Below are 15,891 nucleotides of genomic sequence, written 5' to 3'. Positions count from 1 at the left end.
TTACTGTGAATTGTTTGGGAAAGTGTGAATCGTTGAATCAAATTCAAGAAAAGAGCACCTCTCCAGCATGCGCCTCGTTCCAATTGCTGTCACCTTTTCACCAGCTGTCTGGGGAACGCAGAGAGGAGCTCCAAAAACAACACCGCTTGACGGCAGCTTGTCTCTCAATGCTGTGTCCTTCGAAGAAAACACATCCGTGGTTCAGGAGAGAGCAAAAGCAGGCACCAGTGACGAGCTTAAGACTCCACCTCGGCATCGGGATCATTCTGCGCTCGCCGTTCTGGCAGAAATGTGACGAGATCTGACTCAAAGGTGCGAAAAGGGCGGCTCTTACAATTGGCCCGTAGGCAGATTTCACTCGCACGTCCCAATTTAAACAAGGGACGGGACGAAACGAGTCGAGGTTCCGCCGAGATTCGAACTCGGGTCGCTGGATTCAAAGTCCAGAGTGCTAACCGTTACACCACGGAACCAGCAGGGCGGCCTGCTTTAGGCCAGGCCTGAGCTGTCCTGCATTCACACTTGCAGCAACGCTCTCAGAATCTGGTCTCTTGCTGCTGCGCCCGTGGCAGGGAATACTTGGGTGGTACAGGGTAGAGCAAAAGTAGCTCGCGCGCTTGACGCCGGGGAGTGTCGCAAACCAGCCCACATCCATCATGGGTGCAAGAATTTGCGAAACCGGCAGTTTTGTCAAAGACGATCGCTCACGCTGCCAGCGAAAAGGCTCCACCGAGATTTGAACTCGGATCGCTGGATTCAGAGTCCAGAGTGCTCACCATTACACCATGGAACCCCTAGATGGCAGCGCCGCCGAATCACTGCTCAAGGATGTTTGCCTCCTTCGTCAAGCGTGGAAACAGCAACGACAAGGATCACGACGGCAACTGTGGATCTGCTGATCCAGCAGCTCGTGCACTCGGTCTTGCTCAAGTGCAACCACGCTGTCACGGCCTGCTGCCCTGTAAGGCCGGTGGCCCGCGCCTCCGAAATCCACTTTGCCGAAGTTTTCGGAAGCAGCTCGGGCCGTGCCAGATCTGCCAACCTGTCCACGAAACCTAGTTTCTCAGCGGGAGCGGGGCTGCTGTTGGCCATGAGCAACTCTGAGCCGGGCTACTGCTCGCTAATCTCTCTCACTGGCAAACTTTCAAGCTGCTGGACAATCGCCTTTCCGGCATTTCACTTTGGCTTCCGCTTTCGCACCTCACAGTTTACCTTCCTGCTCAGTACAGCTGTCGGACAAGTCGCGCATCTGCACTACAGCTGCCTATTCGAACAGCGCCGCTGCTGTTTGTCTCCCTGATCGGCGGCCATGGCTGTGACGGCGCTGCGCTGAGCAATGCTTTTAAGCAAAGTGAGATCTCAGACGGATCGTGTTCAAGAGCACGTGTCCCTGGCTCTCCGGGAGTCTGTATTGTATGCACTGTTTTTTATGTCGCTGGACTGTCTTGTGTGTGCAAATGTCGTTGTTACCGTTTTGTAGTGATTGAAACTGGGATTTGAGGTTCCTGATTTCCCTGAAAACTGGTTGAATGGTAAGGCTTGGGGCCTGGCTTTGCTGCTCCTCTCCCTCGTAAAATTGCTGTTTCTCTATGTCCAGCTGTTACTGTGAATTGTTTGGGAAAGTGTGAATCGTTGAATCAAATTCAAGAAAAGAGCACCTCTCCAGCATGCGCCTCGTTCCAATTGCTGTCACCTTTTCACCAGCTGTCTGGGGAACGCAGAGAGGAGCTCCAAAAACAACACCGCTTGACGGCAGCTTGTCTCTCAATGCTGTGTCCTTCGAAGAAAACACATCCGTGGTTCAGGAGAGAGCAAAAGCAGGCACCAGTGACGAGCTTAAGACTCCACCTCGGCATCGGGATCATTCTGCGCTCGCCGTTCTGGCAGAAATGTGACGAGATCTGACTCAAAGGTGCGAAAAGGGCGGCTCTTACAATTGGCCCGTAGGCAGATTTCACTCGCACGTCCCAATTTAAACAAGGGACGGGACGAAACGAGTCGAGGTTCCGCCGAGATTCGAACTCGGGTCGCTGGATTCAAAGTCCAGAGTGCTAACCGTTACACCACGGAACCAGCAGGGCGGCCTGCTTTAGGCCAGGCCTGAGCTGTCCTGCATTCACACTTGCAGCAACGCTCTCAGAATCTGGTCTCTTGCTGCTGCGCCCGTGGCAGGGAATACTTGGGTGGTACAGGGTAGAGCAAAAGTAGCTCGCGCGCTTGACGCCGGGGAGTGTCGCAAACCAGCCCACATCCATCATGGGTGCAAGAATTTGCGAAACCGGCAGTTTTGTCAAAGACGATCGCTCACGCTGCCAGCGAAAAGGCTCCACCGAGATTTGAACTCGGATCGCTGGATTCAGAGTCCAGAGTGCTCACCATTACACCATGGAACCCCTAGATGGCAGCGCCGCCGAATCACTGCTCAAGGATGTTTGCCTCCTTCGTCAAGCGTGGAAACAGCAACGACAAGGATCACGACGGCAACTGTGGATCTGCTGATCCAGCAGCTCGTGCACTCGGTCTTGCTCAAGTGCAACCACGCTGTCACGGCCTGCTGCCCTGTAAGGCCGGTGGCCCGCGCCTCCGAAATCCACTTTGCCGAAGTTTTCGGAAGCAGCTCGGGCCGTGCCAGATCTGCCAACCTGTCCACGAAACCTAGTTTCTCAGCGGGAGCGGGGCTGCTGTTGGCCATGAGCAACTCTGAGCCGGGCTACTGCTCGCTAATCTCTCTCACTGGCAAACTTTCAAGCTGCTGGACAATCGCCTTTCCGGCATTTCACTTTGGCTTCCGCTTTCGCACCTCACAGTTTACCTTCCTGCTCAGTACAGCTGTCGGACAAGTCGCGCATCTGCACTACAGCTGCCTATTCGAACAGCGCCGCTGCTGTTTGTCTCCCTGATCGGCGGCCATGGCTGTGACGGCGCTGCGCTGAGCAATGCTTTTAAGCAAAGTGAGATCTCAGACGGATCGTGTTCAAGAGCACGTGTCCCTGGCTCTCCGGGAGTCTGTATTGTATGCACTGTTTTTTATGTCGCTGGACTGTCTTGTGTGTGCAAATGTCGTTGTTACCGTTTTGTAGTGATTGAAACTGGGATTTGAGGTTCCTGATTTCCCTGAAAACTGGTTGAATGGTAAGGCTTGGGGCCTGGCTTTGCTGCTCCTCTCCCTCGTAAAATTGCTGTTTCTCTATGTCCAGCTGTTACTGTGAATTGTTTGGGAAAGTGTGAATCGTTGAATCAAATTCAAGAAAAGAGCACCTCTCCAGCATGCGCCTCGTTCCAATTGCTGTCACCTTTTCACCAGCTGTCTGGGGAACGCAGAGAGGAGCTCCAAAAACAACACCGCTTGACGGCAGCTTGTCTCTCAATGCTGTGTCCTTCGAAGAAAACACATCCGTGGTTCAGGAGAGAGCAAAAGCAGGCACCAGTGACGAGCTTAAGACTCCACCTCGGCATCGGGATCATTCTGCGCTCGCCGTTCTGGCAGAAATGTGACGAGATCTGACTCAAAGGTGCGAAAAGGGCGGCTCTTACAATTGGCCCGTAGGCAGATTTCACTCGCACGTCCCAATTTAAACAAGGGACGGGACGAAACGAGTCGAGGTTCCGCCGAGATTCGAACTCGGTCGCTGGATTCAAAGTCCAGAGTGCTAACCGTTACACCACGGAACCAGCAGGGCGGCCTGCTTTAGGCCAGGCCTGAGCTGTCCTGCATTCACACTTGCAGCAACGCTCTCAGAATCTGGTCTCTTGCTGCTGCGCCCGTGGCAGGGAATACTTGGGTGGTACAGGGTAGAGCAAAAGTAGCTCGCGCGCTTGACGCCGGGGAGTGTCGCAAACCAGCCCACATCCATCATGGGTGCAAGAATTTGCGAAACCGGCAGTTTTGTCAAAGACGATCGCTCACGCTGCCAGCGAAAAGGCTCCACCGAGATTTGAACTCGGATCGCTGGATTCAGAGTCCAGAGTGCTCACCATTACACCATGGAACCCCTAGATGGCAGCGCCGCCGAATCACTGCTCAAGGATGTTTGCCTCCTTCGTCAAGCGTGGAAACAGCAACGACAAGGATCACGACGGCAACTGTGGATCTGCTGATCCAGCAGCTCGTGCACTCGGTCTTGCTCAAGTGCAACCACGCTGTCACGGCCTGCTGCCCTGTAAGGCCGGTGGCCCGCGCCTCCGAAATCCACTTTGCCGAAGTTTTCGGAAGCAGCTCGGGCCGTGCCAGATCTGCCAACCTGTCCACGAAACCTAGTTTCTCAGCGGGAGCGGGGCTGCTGTTGGCCATGAGCAACTCTGAGCCGGGCTACTGCTCGCTAATCTCTCTCACTGGCAAACTTTCAAGCTGCTGGACAATCGCCTTTCCGGCATTTCACTTTGGCTTCCGCTTTCGCACCTCACAGTTTACCTTCCTGCTCAGTACAGCTGTCGGACAAGTCGCGCATCTGCACTACAGCTGCCTATTCGAACAGCGCCGCTGCTGTTTGTCTCCCTGATCGGCGGCCATGGCTGTGACGGCGCTGCGCTGAGCAATGCTTTTAAGCAAAGTGAGATCTCAGACGGATCGTGTTCAAGAGCACGTGTCCCTGGCTCTCCGGGAGTCTGTATTGTATGCACTGTTTTTTATGTCGCTGGACTGTCTTGTGTGTGCAAATGTCGTTGTTACCGTTTTGTAGTGATTGAAACTGGGATTTGAGGTTCCTGATTTCCCTGAAAACTGGTTGAATGGTAAGGCTTGGGGCCTGGCTTTGCTGCTCCTCTCCCTCGTAAAATTGCTGTTTCTCTATGTCCAGCTGTTACTGTGAATTGTTTGGGAAAGTGTGAATCGTTGAATCAAATTCAAGAAAAGAGCACCTCTCCAGCATGCGCCTCGTTCCAATTGCTGTCACCTTTTCACCAGCTGTCTGGGGAACGCAGAGAGGAGCTCCAAAAACAACACCGCTTGACGGCAGCTTGTCTCTCAATGCTGTGTCCTTCGAAGAAAACACATCCGTGGTTCAGGAGAGAGCAAAAGCAGGCACCAGTGACGAGCTTAAGACTCCACCTCGGCATCGGGATCATTCTGCGCTCGCCGTTCTGGCAGAAATGTGACGAGATCTGACTCAAAGGTGCGAAAAGGGCGGCTCTTACAATTGGCCCGTAGGCAGATTTCACTCGCACGTCCCAATTTAAACAAGGGACGGGACGAAACGAGTCGAGGTTCCGCCGAGATTCGAACTCGGGTCGCTGGATTCAAAGTCCAGAGTGCTAACCGTTACACCACGGAACCAGCAGGGCGGCCTGCTTTAGGCCAGGCCTGAGCTGTCCTGCATTCACACTTGCAGCAACGCTCTCAGAATCTGGTCTCTTGCTGCTGCGCCCGTGGCAGGGAATACTTGGGTGGTACAGGGTAGAGCAAAAGTAGCTCGCGCGCTTGACGCCGGGGAGTGTCGCAAACCAGCCCACATCCATCATGGGTGCAAGAATTTGCGAAACCGGCAGTTTTGTCAAAGACGATCGCTCACGCTGCCAGCGAAAAGGCTCCACCGAGATTTGAACTCGGATCGCTGGATTCAGAGTCCAGAGTGCTCACCATTACACCATGGAACCCCTAGATGGCAGCGCCGCCGAATCACTGCTCAAGGATGTTTGCCTCCTTCGTCAAGCGTGGAAACAGCAACGACAAGGATCACGACGGCAACTGTGGATCTGCTGATCCAGCAGCTCGTGCACTCGGTCTTGCTCAAGTGCAACCACGCTGTCACGGCCTGCTGCCCTGTAAGGCCGGTGGCCCGCGCCTCCGAAATCCACTTTGCCGAAGTTTTCGGAAGCAGCTCGGGCCGTGCCAGATCTGCCAACCTGTCCACGAAACCTAGTTTCTCAGCGGGAGCGGGGCTGCTGTTGGCCATGAGCAACTCTGAGCCGGGCTACTGCTCGCTAATCTCTCTCACTGGCAAACTTTCAAGCTGCTGGACAATCGCCTTTCCGGCATTTCACTTTGGCTTCCGCTTTCGCACCTCACAGTTTACCTTCCTGCTCAGTACAGCTGTCGGACAAGTCGCGCATCTGCACTACAGCTGCCTATTCGAACAGCGCCGCTGCTGTTTGTCTCCCTGATCGGCGGCCATGGCTGTGACGGCGCTGCGCTGAGCAATGCTTTTAAGCAAAGTGAGATCTCAGACGGATCGTGTTCAAGAGCACGTGTCCCTGGCTCTCCGGGAGTCTGTATTGTATGCACTGTTTTTTATGTCGCTGGACTGTCTTGTGTGTGCAAATGTCGTTGTTACCGTTTTGTAGTGATTGAAACTGGGATTTGAGGTTCCTGATTTCCCTGAAAACTGGTTGAATGGTAAGGCTTGGGGCCTGGCTTTGCTGCTCCTCTCCCTCGTAAAATTGCTGTTTCTCTATGTCCAGCTGTTACTGTGAATTGTTTGGGAAAGTGTGAATCGTTGAATCAAATTCAAGAAAAGAGCACCTCTCCAGCATGCGCCTCGTTCCAATTGCTGTCACCTTTTCACCAGCTGTCTGGGGAACGCAGAGAGGAGCTCCAAAAACAACACCGCTTGACGGCAGCTTGTCTCTCAATGCTGTGTCCTTCGAAGAAAACACATCCGTGGTTCAGGAGAGAGCAAAAGCAGGCACCAGTGACGAGCTTAAGACTCCACCTCGGCATCGGGATCATTCTGCGCTCGCCGTTCTGGCAGAAATGTGACGAGATCTGACTCAAAGGTGCGAAAAGGGCGGCTCTTACAATTGGCCCGTAGGCAGATTTCACTCGCACGTCCCAATTTAAACAAGGGACGGGACGAAACGAGTCGAGGTTCCGCCGAGATTCGAACTCGGGTCGCTGGATTCAAAGTCCAGAGTGCTAACCGTTACACCACGGAACCAGCAGGGCGGCCTGCTTTAGGCCAGGCCTGAGCTGTCCTGCATTCACACTTGCAGCAACGCTCTCAGAATCTGGTCTCTTGCTGCTGCGCCCGTGGCAGGGAATACTTGGGTGGTACAGGGTAGAGCAAAAGTAGCTCGCGCGCTTGACGCCGGGGAGTGTCGCAAACCAGCCCACATCCATCATGGGTGCAAGAATTTGCGAAACCGGCAGTTTTGTCAAAGACGATCGCTCACGCTGCCAGCGAAAAGGCTCCACCGAGATTTGAACTCGGATCGCTGGATTCAGAGTCCAGAGTGCTCACCATTACACCATGGAACCCCTAGATGGCAGCGCCGCCGAATCACTGCTCAAGGATGTTTGCCTCCTTCGTCAAGCGTGGAAACAGCAACGACAAGGATCACGACGGCAACTGTGGATCTGCTGATCCAGCAGCTCGTGCACTCGGTCTTGCTCAAGTGCAACCACGCTGTCACGGCCTGCTGCCCTGTAAGGCCGGTGGCCCGCGCCTCCGAAATCCACTTTGCCGAAGTTTTCGGAAGCAGCTCGGGCCGTGCCAGATCTGCCAACCTGTCCACGAAACCTAGTTTCTCAGCGGGAGCGGGGCTGCTGTTGGCCATGAGCAACTCTGAGCCGGGCTACTGCTCGCTAATCTCTCTCACTGGCAAACTTTCAAGCTGCTGGACAATCGCCTTTCCGGCATTTCACTTTGGCTTCCGCTTTCGCACCTCACAGTTTACCTTCCTGCTCAGTACAGCTGTCGGACAAGTCGCGCATCTGCACTACAGCTGCCTATTCGAACAGCGCCGCTGCTGTTTGTCTCCCTGATCGGCGGCCATGGCTGTGACGGCGCTGCGCTGAGCAATGCTTTTAAGCAAAGTGAGATCTCAGACGGATCGTGTTCAAGAGCACGTGTCCCTGGCTCTCCGGGAGTCTGTATTGTATGCACTGTTTTTTATGTCGCTGGACTGTCTTGTGTGTGCAAATGTCGTTGTTACCGTTTTGTAGTGATTGAAACTGGGATTTGAGGTTCCTGATTTCCCTGAAAACTGGTTGAATGGTAAGGCTTGGGGCCTGGCTTTGCTGCTCCTCTCCCTCGTAAAATTGCTGTTTCTCTATGTCCAGCTGTTACTGTGAATTGTTTGGGAAAGTGTGAATCGTTGAATCAAATTCAAGAAAAGAGCACCTCTCCAGCATGCGCCTCGTTCCAATTGCTGTCACCTTTTCACCAGCTGTCTGGGGAACGCAGAGAGGAGCTCCAAAAACAACACCGCTTGACGGCAGCTTGTCTCTCAATGCTGTGTCCTTCGAAGAAAACACATCCGTGGTTCAGGAGAGAGCAAAAGCAGGCACCAGTGACGAGCTTAAGACTCCACCTCGGCATCGGGATCATTCTGCGCTCGCCGTTCTGGCAGAAATGTGACGAGATCTGACTCAAAGGTGCGAAAAGGGCGGCTCTTACAATTGGCCCGTAGGCAGATTTCACTCGCACGTCCCAATTTAAACAAGGGACGGGACGAAACGAGTCGAGGTTCCGCCGAGATTCGAACTCGGGTCGCTGGATTCAAAGTCCAGAGTGCTAACCGTTACACCACGGAACCAGCAGGGCGGCCTGCTTTAGGCCAGGCCTGAGCTGTCCTGCATTCACACTTGCAGCAACGCTCTCAGAATCTGGTCTCTTGCTGCTGCGCCCGTGGCAGGGAATACTTGGGTGGTACAGGGTAGAGCAAAAGTAGCTCGCGCGCTTGACGCCGGGGAGTGTCGCAAACCAGCCCACATCCATCATGGGTGCAAGAATTTGCGAAACCGGCAGTTTTGTCAAAGACGATCGCTCACGCTGCCAGCGAAAAGGCTCCACCGAGATTTGAACTCGGATCGCTGGATTCAGAGTCCAGAGTGCTCACCATTACACCATGGAACCCCTAGATGGCAGCGCCGCCGAATCACTGCTCAAGGATGTTTGCCTCCTTCGTCAAGCGTGGAAACAGCAACGACAAGGATCACGACGGCAACTGTGGATCTGCTGATCCAGCAGCTCGTGCACTCGGTCTTGCTCAAGTGCAACCACGCTGTCACGGCCTGCTGCCCTGTAAGGCCGGTGGCCCGCGCCTCCGAAATCCACTTTGCCGAAGTTTTCGGAAGCAGCTCGGGCCGTGCCAGATCTGCCAACCTGTCCACGAAACCTAGTTTCTCAGCGGGAGCGGGGCTGCTGTTGGCCATGAGCAACTCTGAGCCGGGCTACTGCTCGCTAATCTCTCTCACTGGCAAACTTTCAAGCTGCTGGACAATCGCCTTTCCGGCATTTCACTTTGGCTTCCGCTTTCGCACCTCACAGTTTACCTTCCTGCTCAGTACAGCTGTCGGACAAGTCGCGCATCTGCACTACAGCTGCCTATTCGAACAGCGCCGCTGCTGTTTGTCTCCCTGATCGGCGGCCATGGCTGTGACGGCGCTGCGCTGAGCAATGCTTTTAAGCAAAGTGAGATCTCAGACGGATCGTGTTCAAGAGCACGTGTCCCTGGCTCTCCGGGAGTCTGTATTGTATGCACTGTTTTTTATGTCGCTGGACTGTCTTGTGTGTGCAAATGTCGTTGTTACCGTTTTGTAGTGATTGAAACTGGGATTTGAGGTTCCTGATTTCCCTGAAAACTGGTTGAATGGTAAGGCTTGGGGCCTGGCTTTGCTGCTCCTCTCCCTCGTAAAATTGCTGTTTCTCTATGTCCAGCTGTTACTGTGAATTGTTTGGGAAAGTGTGAATCGTTGAATCAAATTCAAGAAAAGAGCACCTCTCCAGCATGCGCCTCGTTCCAATTGCTGTCACCTTTTCACCAGCTGTCTGGGGAACGCAGAGAGGAGCTCCAAAAACAACACCGCTTGACGGCAGCTTGTCTCTCAATGCTGTGTCCTTCGAAGAAAACACATCCGTGGTTCAGGAGAGAGCAAAAGCAGGCACCAGTGACGAGCTTAAGACTCCACCTCGGCATCGGGATCATTCTGCGCTCGCCGTTCTGGCAGAAATGTGACGAGATCTGACTCAAAGGTGCGAAAAGGGCGGCTCTTACAATTGGCCCGTAGGCAGATTTCACTCGCACGTCCCAATTTAAACAAGGGACGGGACGAAACGAGTCGAGGTTCCGCCGAGATTCGAACTCGGATCGCTGGATTCAAAGTCCAGAGTGCTAACCGTTACACCACGGAACCAGCAGGGCGGCCTGCTTTAGGCCAGGCCTGAGCTGTCCTGCATTCACACTTGCAGCAACGCTCTCAGAATCTGGTCTCTTGCTGCTGCGCCCGTGGCAGGGAATACTTGGGTGGTACAGGGTAGAGCAAAAGTAGCTCGCGCGCTTGACGCCGGGGAGTGTCGCAAACCAGCCCACATCCATCATGGGTGCAAGAATTTGCGAAACCGGCAGTTTTGTCAAAGACGATCGCTCACGCTGCCAGCGAAAAGGCTCCACCGAGATTTGAACTCGGATCGCTGGATTCAGAGTCCAGAGTGCTCACCATTACACCATGGAACCCCTAGATGGCAGCGCCGCCGAATCACTGCTCAAGGATGTTTGCCTCCTTCGTCAAGCGTGGAAACAGCAACGACAAGGATCACGACGGCAACTGTGGATCTGCTGATCCAGCAGCTCGTGCACTCGGTCTTGCTCAAGTGCAACCACGCTGTCACGGCCTGCTGCCCTGTAAGGCCGGTGGCCCGCGCCTCCGAAATCCACTTTGCCGAAGTTTTCGGAAGCAGCTCGGGCCGTGCCAGATCTGCCAACCTGTCCACGAAACCTAGTTTCTCAGCGGGAGCGGGGCTGCTGTTGGCCATGAGCAACTCTGAGCCGGGCTACTGCTCGCTAATCTCTCTCACTGGCAAACTTTCAAGCTGCTGGACAATCGCCTTTCCGGCATTTCACTTTGGCTTCCGCTTTCGCACCTCACAGTTTACCTTCCTGCTCAGTACAGCTGTCGGACAAGTCGCGCATCTGCACTACAGCTGCCTATTCGAACAGCGCCGCTGCTGTTTGTCTCCCTGATCGGCGGCCATGGCTGTGACGGCGCTGCGCTGAGCAATGCTTTTAAGCAAAGTGAGATCTCAGACGGATCGTGTTCAAGAGCACGTGTCCCTGGCTCTCCGGGAGTCTGTATTGTATGCACTGTTTTTTATGTCGCTGGACTGTCTTGTGTGTGCAAATGTCGTTGTTACCGTTTTGTAGTGATTGAAACTGGGATTTGAGGTTCCTGATTTCCCTGAAAACTGGTTGAATGGTAAGGCTTGGGGCCTGGCTTTGCTGCTCCTCTCCCTCGTAAAATTGCTGTTTCTCTATGTCCAGCTGTTACTGTGAATTGTTTGGGAAAGTGTGAATCGTTGAATCAAATTCAAGAAAAGAGCACCTCTCCAGCATGCGCCTCGTTCCAATTGCTGTCACCTTTTCACCAGCTGTCTGGGGAACGCAGAGAGGAGCTCCAAAAACAACACCGCTTGACGGCAGCTTGTCTCTCAATGCTGTGTCCTTCGAAGAAAACACATCCGTGGTTCAGGAGAGAGCAAAAGCAGGCACCAGTGACGAGCTTAAGACTCCACCTCGGCATCGGGATCATTCTGCGCTCGCCGTTCTGGCAGAAATGTGACGAGATCTGACTCAAAGGTGCGAAAAGGGCGGCTCTTACAATTGGCCCGTAGGCAGATTTCACTCGCACGTCCCAATTTAAACAAGGGACGGGACGAAACGAGTCGAGGTTCCGCCGAGATTCGAACTCGGATCGCTGGATTCAAAGTCCAGAGTGCTAACCGTTACACCACGGAACCAGCAGGGCGGCCTGCTTTAGGCCAGGCCTGAGCTGTCCTGCATTCACACTTGCAGCAACGCTCTCAGAATCTGGTCTCTTGCTGCTGCGCCCGTGGCAGGGAATACTTGGGTGGTACAGGGTAGAGCAAAAGTAGCTCGCGCGCTTGACGCCGGGGAGTGTCGCAAACCAGCCCACATCCATCATGGGTGCAAGAATTTGCGAAACCGGCAGTTTTGTCAAAGACGATCGCTCACGCTGCCAGCGAAAAGGCTCCACCGAGATTTGAACTCGGATCGCTGGATTCAGAGTCCAGAGTGCTCACCATTACACCATGGAACCCCTAGATGGCAGCGCCGCCGAATCACTGCTCAAGGATGTTTGCCTCCTTCGTCAAGCGTGGAAACAGCAACGACAAGGATCACGACGGCAACTGTGGATCTGCTGATCCAGCAGCTCGTGCACTCGGTCTTGCTCAAGTGCAACCACGCTGTCACGGCCTGCTGCCCTGTAAGGCCGGTGGCCCGCGCCTCCGAAATCCACTTTGCCGAAGTTTTCGGAAGCAGCTCGGGCCGTGCCAGATCTGCCAACCTGTCCACGAAACCTAGTTTCTCAGCGGGAGCGGGGCTGCTGTTGGCCATGAGCAACTCTGAGCCGGGCTACTGCTCGCTAATCTCTCTCACTGGCAAACTTTCAAGCTGCTGGACAATCGCCTTTCCGGCATTTCACTTTGGCTTCCGCTTTCGCACCTCACAGTTTACCTTCCTGCTCAGTACAGCTGTCGGACAAGTCGCGCATCTGCACTACAGCTGCCTATTCGAACAGCGCCGCTGCTGTTTGTCTCCCTGATCGGCGGCCATGGCTGTGACGGCGCTGCGCTGAGCAATGCTTTTAAGCAAAGTGAGATCTCAGACGGATCGTGTTCAAGAGCACGTGTCCCTGGCTCTCCGGGAGTCTGTATTGTATGCACTGTTTTTTATGTCGCTGGACTGTCTTGTGTGTGCAAATGTCGTTGTTACCGTTTTGTAGTGATTGAAACTGGGATTTGAGGTTCCTGATTTCCCTGAAAACTGGTTGAATGGTAAGGCTTGGGGCCTGGCTTTGCTGCTCCTCTCCCTCGTAAAATTGCTGTTTCTCTATGTCCAGCTGTTACTGTGAATTGTTTGGGAAAGTGTGAATCGTTGAATCAAATTCAAGAAAAGAGCACCTCTCCAGCATGCGCCTCGTTCCAATTGCTGTCACCTTTTCACCAGCTGTCTGGGGAACGCAGAGAGGAGCTCCAAAAACAACACCGCTTGACGGCAGCTTGTCTCTCAATGCTGTGTCCTTCGAAGAAAACACATCCGTGGTTCAGGAGAGAGCAAAAGCAGGCACCAGTGACGAGCTTAAGACTCCACCTCGGCATCGGGATCATTCTGCGCTCGCCGTTCTGGCAGAAATGTGACGAGATCTGACTCAAAGGTGCGAAAAGGGCGGCTCTTACAATTGGCCCGTAGGCAGATTTCACTCGCACGTCCCAATTTAAACAAGGGACGGGACGAAACGAGTCGAGGTTCCGCCGAGATTCGAACTCGGATCGCTGGATTCAAAGTCCAGAGTGCTAACCGTTACACCACGGAACCAGCAGGGCGGCCTGCTTTAGGCCAGGCCTGAGCTGTCCTGCATTCACACTTGCAGCAACGCTCTCAGAATCTGGTCTCTTGCTGCTGCGCCCGTGGCAGGGAATACTTGGGTGGTACAGGGTAGAGCAAAAGTAGCTCGCGCGCTTGACGCCGGGGAGTGTCGCAAACCAGCCCACATCCATCATGGGTGCAAGAATTTGCGAAACCGGCAGTTTTGTCAAAGACGATCGCTCACGCTGCCAGCGAAAAGGCTCCACCGAGATTTGAACTCGGATCGCTGGATTCAGAGTCCAGAGTGCTCACCATTACACCATGGAACCCCTAGATGGCAGCGCCGCCGAATCACTGCTCAAGGATGTTTGCCTCCTTCGTCAAGCGTGGAAACAGCAACGACAAGGATCACGACGGCAACTGTGGATCTGCTGATCCAGCAGCTCGTGCACTCGGTCTTGCTCAAGTGCAACCACGCTGTCACGGCCTGCTGCCCTGTAAGGCCGGTGGCCCGCGCCTCCGAAATCCACTTTGCCGAAGTTTTCGGAAGCAGCTCGGGCCGTGCCAGATCTGCCAACCTGTCCACGAAACCTAGTTTCTCAGCGGGAGCGGGGCTGCTGTTGGCCATGAGCAACTCTGAGCCGGGCTACTGCTCGCTAATCTCTCTCACTGGCAAACTTTCAAGCTGCTGGACAATCGCCTTTCCGGCATTTCACTTTGGCTTCCGCTTTCGCACCTCACAGTTTACCTTCCTGCTCAGTACAGCTGTCGGACAAGTCGCGCATCTGCACTACAGCTGCCTATTCGAACAGCGCCGCTGCTGTTTGTCTCCCTGATCGGCGGCCATGGCTGTGACGGCGCTGCGCTGAGCAATGCTTTTAAGCAAAGTGAGATCTCAGACGGATCGTGTTCAAGAGCACGTGTCCCTGGCTCTCCGGGAGTCTGTATTGTATGCACTGTTTTTTATGTCGCTGGACTGTCTTGTGTGTGCAAATGTCGTTGTTACCGTTTTGTAGTGATTGAAACTGGGATTTGAGGTTCCTGATTTCCCTGAAAACTGGTTGAATGGTAAGGCTTGGGGCCTGGCTTTGCTGCTCCTCTCCCTCGTAAAATTGCTGTTTCTCTATGTCCAGCTGTTACTGTGAATTGTTTGGGAAAGTGTGAATCGTTGAATCAAATTCAAGAAAAGAGCACCTCTCCAGCATGCGCCTCGTTCCAATTGCTGTCACCTTTTCACCAGCTGTCTGGGGAACGCAGAGAGGAGCTCCAAAAACAACACCGCTTGACGGCAGCTTGTCTCTCAATGCTGTGTCCTTCGAAGAAAACACATCCGTGGTTCAGGAGAGAGCAAAAGCAGGCACCAGTGACGAGCTTAAGACTCCACCTCGGCATCGGGATCATTCTGCGCTCGCCGTTCTGGCAGAAATGTGACGAGATCTGACTCAAAGGTGCGAAAAGGGCGGCTCTTACAATTGGCCCGTAGGCAGATTTCACTCGCACGTCCCAATTTAAACAAGGGACGGGACGAAACGAGTCGAGGTTCCGCCGAGATTCGAACTCGGATCGCTGGATTCAAAGTCCAGAGTGCTAACCGTTACACCACGGAACCAGCAGGGCGGCCTGCTTTAGGCCAGGCCTGAGCTGTCCTGCATTCACACTTGCAGCAACGCTCTCAGAATCTGGTCTCTTGCTGCTGCGCCCGTGGCAGGGAATACTTGGGTGGTACAGGGTAGAGCAAAAGTAGCTCGCGCGCTTGACGCCGGGGAGTGTCGCAAACCAGCCCACATCCATCATGGGTGCAAGAATTTGCGAAACCGGCAGTTTTGTCAAAGACGATCGCTCACGCTGCCAGCGAAAAGGCTCCACCGAGATTTGAACTCGGATCGCTGGATTCAGAGTCCAGAGTGCTCACCATTACACCATGGAACCCCTAGATGGCAGCGCCGCCGAATCACTGCTCAAGGATGTTTGCCTCCTTCGTCAAGCGTGGAAACAGCAACGACAAGGATCACGACGGCAACTGTGGATCTGCTGATCCAGCAGCTCGTGCACTCGGTCTTGCTCAAGTGCAACCACGCTGTCACGGCCTGCTGCCCTGTAAGGCCGGTGGCCCGCGCCTCCGAAATCCACTTTGCCGAAGTTTTCGGAAGCAGCTCGGGCCGTGCCAGATCTGCCAACCTGTCCACGAAACCTAGTTTCTCAGCGGGAGCGGGGCTGCTGTTGGCCATGAGCAACTCTGAGCCGGGCTACTGCTCGCTAATCTCTCTCACTGGCAAACTTTCAAGCTGCTGGACAATCGCCTTTCCGGCATTTCACTTTGGCTTCCGCTTTCGCACCTCACAGTTTACCTTCCTGCTCAGTACAGCTGTCGGACAAGTCGCGCATCTGCACTACAGCTGCCTATTCGAACAGCGCCGCTGCTGTTTGTCTCCCTGATCGGCGGCCATGGCTGTGACGGCGCTGCGCTGAGCAATGCTTTTAAGCAAAGTGAGATCTCAGACGGATCGTGTTCAAGAGCACGTGTCCCTGGCTCTCCGGGAGTCTGTATTGTATGCACTGTTTTTTATGTCGCTGGACTGTCTTGTGTGTGCAAATGTCGTTGTTACCGTTTTGTAGTGATTGAAACTG

The 15,891-nt window shown here is 54.1% G+C and overlaps 20 non-coding genes across 20 annotated transcripts; all 20 read right to left on the bottom strand.

Moving 5' to 3' along the window:
* Nucleotides 1–401: 401 nt before the first annotated feature.
* trnaq-uug (transfer RNA glutamine (anticodon UUG)) lies at nucleotides 402–473 on the bottom strand. Its single transcript has one exon. It is a non-coding gene; the product is annotated as a tRNA-Gln (tRNA).
* Nucleotides 474–721: 248 nt separating this feature from the next.
* trnaq-cug (transfer RNA glutamine (anticodon CUG)) lies at nucleotides 722–793 on the bottom strand. Its single transcript has one exon. It is a non-coding gene; the product is annotated as a tRNA-Gln (tRNA).
* Nucleotides 794–2,001: 1,208 nt separating this feature from the next.
* Nucleotides 2,002–2,073, bottom strand: trnaq-uug (transfer RNA glutamine (anticodon UUG)). Its single transcript has one exon. It is a non-coding gene; the product is annotated as a tRNA-Gln (tRNA).
* A 248-nt stretch (nucleotides 2,074–2,321) lies between these two features.
* Nucleotides 2,322–2,393, bottom strand: trnaq-cug (transfer RNA glutamine (anticodon CUG)). Its single transcript has one exon. It is a non-coding gene; the product is annotated as a tRNA-Gln (tRNA).
* A 1,208-nt stretch (nucleotides 2,394–3,601) lies between these two features.
* trnaq-uug (transfer RNA glutamine (anticodon UUG)) lies at nucleotides 3,602–3,672 on the bottom strand. The gene has a single exon. It is a non-coding gene; the product is annotated as a tRNA-Gln (tRNA).
* Nucleotides 3,673–3,920: 248 nt separating this feature from the next.
* Nucleotides 3,921–3,992, bottom strand: trnaq-cug (transfer RNA glutamine (anticodon CUG)). Its single transcript has one exon. It is a non-coding gene; the product is annotated as a tRNA-Gln (tRNA).
* Nucleotides 3,993–5,200: 1,208 nt separating this feature from the next.
* Nucleotides 5,201–5,272, bottom strand: trnaq-uug (transfer RNA glutamine (anticodon UUG)). Its single transcript has one exon. It is a non-coding gene; the product is annotated as a tRNA-Gln (tRNA).
* Nucleotides 5,273–5,520: 248 nt separating this feature from the next.
* On the bottom strand, nucleotides 5,521–5,592 carry trnaq-cug (transfer RNA glutamine (anticodon CUG)). The gene has a single exon. It is a non-coding gene; the product is annotated as a tRNA-Gln (tRNA).
* A 1,208-nt stretch (nucleotides 5,593–6,800) lies between these two features.
* Nucleotides 6,801–6,872, bottom strand: trnaq-uug (transfer RNA glutamine (anticodon UUG)). Its single transcript has one exon. It is a non-coding gene; the product is annotated as a tRNA-Gln (tRNA).
* A 248-nt stretch (nucleotides 6,873–7,120) lies between these two features.
* trnaq-cug (transfer RNA glutamine (anticodon CUG)) lies at nucleotides 7,121–7,192 on the bottom strand. Its single transcript has one exon. It is a non-coding gene; the product is annotated as a tRNA-Gln (tRNA).
* A 1,208-nt stretch (nucleotides 7,193–8,400) lies between these two features.
* On the bottom strand, nucleotides 8,401–8,472 carry trnaq-uug (transfer RNA glutamine (anticodon UUG)). Its single transcript has one exon. It is a non-coding gene; the product is annotated as a tRNA-Gln (tRNA).
* Nucleotides 8,473–8,720: 248 nt separating this feature from the next.
* trnaq-cug (transfer RNA glutamine (anticodon CUG)) lies at nucleotides 8,721–8,792 on the bottom strand. The gene has a single exon. It is a non-coding gene; the product is annotated as a tRNA-Gln (tRNA).
* Nucleotides 8,793–10,000: 1,208 nt separating this feature from the next.
* Nucleotides 10,001–10,072, bottom strand: trnaq-uug (transfer RNA glutamine (anticodon UUG)). The gene has a single exon. It is a non-coding gene; the product is annotated as a tRNA-Gln (tRNA).
* Nucleotides 10,073–10,320: 248 nt separating this feature from the next.
* trnaq-cug (transfer RNA glutamine (anticodon CUG)) lies at nucleotides 10,321–10,392 on the bottom strand. The gene has a single exon. It is a non-coding gene; the product is annotated as a tRNA-Gln (tRNA).
* A 1,208-nt stretch (nucleotides 10,393–11,600) lies between these two features.
* trnaq-uug (transfer RNA glutamine (anticodon UUG)) lies at nucleotides 11,601–11,672 on the bottom strand. Its single transcript has one exon. It is a non-coding gene; the product is annotated as a tRNA-Gln (tRNA).
* Nucleotides 11,673–11,920: 248 nt separating this feature from the next.
* On the bottom strand, nucleotides 11,921–11,992 carry trnaq-cug (transfer RNA glutamine (anticodon CUG)). Its single transcript has one exon. It is a non-coding gene; the product is annotated as a tRNA-Gln (tRNA).
* A 1,208-nt stretch (nucleotides 11,993–13,200) lies between these two features.
* trnaq-uug (transfer RNA glutamine (anticodon UUG)) lies at nucleotides 13,201–13,272 on the bottom strand. The gene has a single exon. It is a non-coding gene; the product is annotated as a tRNA-Gln (tRNA).
* A 248-nt stretch (nucleotides 13,273–13,520) lies between these two features.
* trnaq-cug (transfer RNA glutamine (anticodon CUG)) lies at nucleotides 13,521–13,592 on the bottom strand. Its single transcript has one exon. It is a non-coding gene; the product is annotated as a tRNA-Gln (tRNA).
* A 1,208-nt stretch (nucleotides 13,593–14,800) lies between these two features.
* On the bottom strand, nucleotides 14,801–14,872 carry trnaq-uug (transfer RNA glutamine (anticodon UUG)). The gene has a single exon. It is a non-coding gene; the product is annotated as a tRNA-Gln (tRNA).
* Nucleotides 14,873–15,120: 248 nt separating this feature from the next.
* On the bottom strand, nucleotides 15,121–15,192 carry trnaq-cug (transfer RNA glutamine (anticodon CUG)). Its single transcript has one exon. It is a non-coding gene; the product is annotated as a tRNA-Gln (tRNA).
* Nucleotides 15,193–15,891: the final 699 nt, after the last annotated feature.

Source organism: Hemiscyllium ocellatum, unplaced genomic scaffold (genome assembly GCF_020745735.1).
Source record: "Hemiscyllium ocellatum isolate sHemOce1 unplaced genomic scaffold, sHemOce1.pat.X.cur. scaffold_2238_pat_ctg1, whole genome shotgun sequence".
Lineage (NCBI taxonomy): Eukaryota > Metazoa > Chordata > Chondrichthyes > Orectolobiformes > Hemiscylliidae > Hemiscyllium > Hemiscyllium ocellatum.
The sequence above is the reverse complement of the archived record's forward strand: the minus strand, read 5'-3'. Positions and strand labels throughout refer to the sequence as shown.